The sequence below is a fragment of the Globicephala melas genome, chromosome 5 (genome assembly GCF_963455315.2).
Source record: "Globicephala melas chromosome 5, mGloMel1.2, whole genome shotgun sequence".
Lineage (NCBI taxonomy): Eukaryota > Metazoa > Chordata > Mammalia > Artiodactyla > Delphinidae > Globicephala > Globicephala melas.
Genome location: NC_083318.1, coordinates 69,062,334 through 69,066,088, shown reverse-complemented (window position 1 = coordinate 69,066,088; position 3,755 = coordinate 69,062,334).

The following is a 3,755-nucleotide window of genomic DNA, read 5'->3' as shown; positions in this document are numbered from 1 at the left end:
TCTCCGGTTGTGGAGCGCAGGCTCAGGGGCCATGGCTCATGGACCCAGCCGCTCTGCGGCATGTGGGATCTTCCCGGACAGGGGCACGAACCCGTGTCTCTTGCATAGGCAGGAGGACTCTCAACCACTGCGCCACCAGGGAAGCCCGTGGATTTTTTTTTTTTAAACAGATGAGGTTTTTAAAAAATATTTATTTACTTGGCTGCGTCGTATCTTAGTCGCGGCATGCAGGATCTTTCATTGTGGCACATGAGCTCTTCGTCGTGGTGCAAGGGCTTCCTCTAACTGTGGCACAGGGGCTCTAGAGCACACAGGCTTAGTTGCCCCGCAGCATGTGGGATCTTAGTTCCCCGACCAGGGACCGAACAAACATCCCCTGCATTGGAAGGTGGCTTCTTAACCACAGGACCACCAGCGAAGTCCCACAAGGGGATTTTTGACTGTGCAAAGGGTTAACATCCTTAAACCCCAAGTTGTTCGAGGGTCAACTGTATTTTCATACCCACTACTTTCTTCATTCTTGGAGCTCTCATTATATCATTTCCTACTTTCTTTTATGTTCAAACTCTTTAAATTTATGTATCTTTTCTAACAGCATTAAATATCTCATAAAGAAAACCCTCAATTTCTCATTTCTATCTTATTATTGCCTTATTGCCTTATCTAATATCTTCTTTTCACAGTCTCCTCACACTGTTGTCCATAGGCACTGACTCTAGTTACTTTCCTCTTCAAGTATGTTTTCTTAAAATCCATTATGAAAGTAATATATGCAATGATAAACATTTCAAACAGGTTAAAATAATTTTTAAGTATAGCTCAGAGTCTCAGTCCCATTTCCCAAAGTAAAATTTTCAGTCTCAGGTCCTGGAAGCTGCCCATTGTCCCTGCCACATGGCTCTCTCCCAGGTCCTCTCACAACCTGAGAGCTTAATTCTTCAAGGTGAGAAGGAGAATTTTTGCTGCTTTGTGTCTCTTTTGTTCAGGGAAAGTCTGTATCTTTTATAAAAGAGCTCACCTTTAAAATCAGGACAGGTTCATTTCCCTTTTGATTAATGAAAGTCAGTCATCTAGGACCTTAATTACACCTGTAACATTAATTCACCTTGGCTACATTCTACTGGTTAAAAGGAAGTCACAAATTCCACTCACACTTAAGGGGTGGGAATTACACAACTGTGTGGTTATCAGGAGCAGGGAATCATGGGAGCCATCTCAGAATTCTGTTTACCCAGGATTCATCAGTGTAATGTTTGCATTTGAGTCTGTTCACGAAGGTTTTTCTAAAGATATACTAATATATTAGGTAAACTCAATTTTCTCAATCTTTTGGATTTGTGCCTTGTTTAATAAAGCTTTCCTGATTCTAATAATATGAAAACAATATATATGGTTAGTGTATTTTTTTCAAGTGCTTTTACAGCTTTATTTCCTGTATTTTTTTTTCTTTTTGCCTTTTGTGCATTAATTCTTTGACACATCTAAATATTTGTGTTTTGTTTGTTTGTTTTTTGCGGTACGCGGGCTTCTCACTGTTGCAGCCTCTCCCGATGCGAAGCACAGGCTCCGGATGCGCAGGCTCAGTGGCCATGGCTCACGGGCCTAGGCCGTGAGGCCCGCGTACTGCAATAAAAAAAAAAAAGAAATATCCCTTGAGATTAACTTCTGCCTACTGATTTTATATATCTAATTGCTTAATGTATGCTCATATTTAATATTATTCTGGTTTTGTGGGTTTTTTATTTTCCAATTTCTTGAGTTAGATGTTTAGCTCATATAATATTAATATATTAATATATAATATTATATTAATAATATATTAATTCATAATAATTACATTATTACTTCATCATAGTATTACTGTTTTATAATTTTATTAAGATATACTTTACATATAAAATTCACAATTTCAAGTGTAAAAATTCAACAATTATTGATTTGACCATATTGTGCATTCATCACCATAAATCAATTTTAGAATATTTCAAAATTCCAATATAATATTACTTTTTGATAAAAAATAGGTTGTTTTTTTTTTACAGATTTTCCACTGTCCTCTTTAGCCTTATCATACAATTTTGCTTCTTAATGTTTTGTTAGTACATTATTCTGCAGTTATTCTGTAGTTATTCTGCAGTTTTAGGGATCTTATTTTGACCAAAGTTTTTCTTTTTTTAAATTAAGAAAGAAGATATATCTAACACCTTCATATTATGTACTTTAGATTTTATTTAATATTTACTAAATTAACTCCTATTTTTACTGTATTGTGTTGTATTTCTCAGGCTTCCAGAACATCACAGTCTTCTAGTTTATCATTTTCCTTTCTTTGCATTATTCTTAGGCTCCTCTGATCTTCTGATGAATTTATTATTTTTCCTATTTTCATTCTTTCTCTCTCTCTGCCTCTCTCTTAGTATATTTTTCCTAGGTATTACTCAACCACATGGCTTAATTTCTATCCTTTTGTTAATAGCCTCATATCTACAAATCCACCGTACAACCCCTTGCCAAGCTACGCACTTATCCAACTGTGTAGGAACACATCCCTTGGAATAATGCACAATGTTCAGAATAAAGTTAATTCCTCCACACTCTTATCTCCTAACACTCCTTTGCCCTTTTGTCTATTCATTGCCAAATAAATTACAAGATACTAGCTCTGTTACCTGCCTTATAAAGAAAACCTCTTGTGCCGTACCTGGGGCATATTGATATGTACTGTGCTCTGCCCTACTTTCTCTCCTCATTCATTTTCCTGTTCCTGCTTCTCCATTGTCAACTCCATTCATTTACATAACTTACAGAAAACATTTCAGTGTATGGTTAAAGGCATGGAGGACTCTGGCACAAGACTGCCTTCTTTCAAATCTGATTCAGTCATGTGGCAGTGTGACTTTGAGTCTCTCTGTGAACTTAACCTCTCTGCCTCATAAAGTAGTACAGGTACATCCATTATAAGACTGTAACAATGATTCAATCATAAACATATAAAGCAATGGTGCCTGGCAAAAAGTAAGAACCTGATAAATGTTTGCTCTTATTTTTGGTCCAAAATTATCTATTTCCTATTACAAAATACAAAAAGCTCTGGAAACAAAGAGTTTTGGAATTTATTTGGCAAGAAAATCAACCCTAACCCTGTGCTTATCTGAATACAAGGTATGACTTGAACTAAAGTGATACTATTATGTTGTTTACAAAATTAAAGTGTATATTTTCATTTCTCTGCTGAAATATAAATATTTTGAATACTGGTGTGCTACCCCAAATCTCACTAGAGATGTTACATAATATATTAAGTATGCACCATATTATCTTTCTAAAATGTGAAAAATTCTGAAGTCAGAAATGCATCTGGTTACAGGATTTCAGAAAAGGGATCATGAACTGTACTACAGTTTAAACCTTAGCTTCAATATTTCCCTCTTGTCAAAGCCTTTCCTGTATTCCAAAACTGATTAGAAATATCTCTTGTGTGCTGCAGTTGTGCCTTACATTTACCCCATCATAATAATTTTGAACTATTTTATTTGCTTGTAAAACGTGTGCTCTTTTATTCAACATAGTACCTGGCACCTGGTAGGCATTCAGCAGGTATTTATTACAGATTCTCTGAATGAATGTATTGGATAGAACATCCCTACACCAAAATAAACAGCCACATTAACATTTATTTAATGCCTTGCTGAGCATTAAATTTGTTGCATAAATTCATTGATGTAACAATGAATGAGACACAGAATCTGACTTTG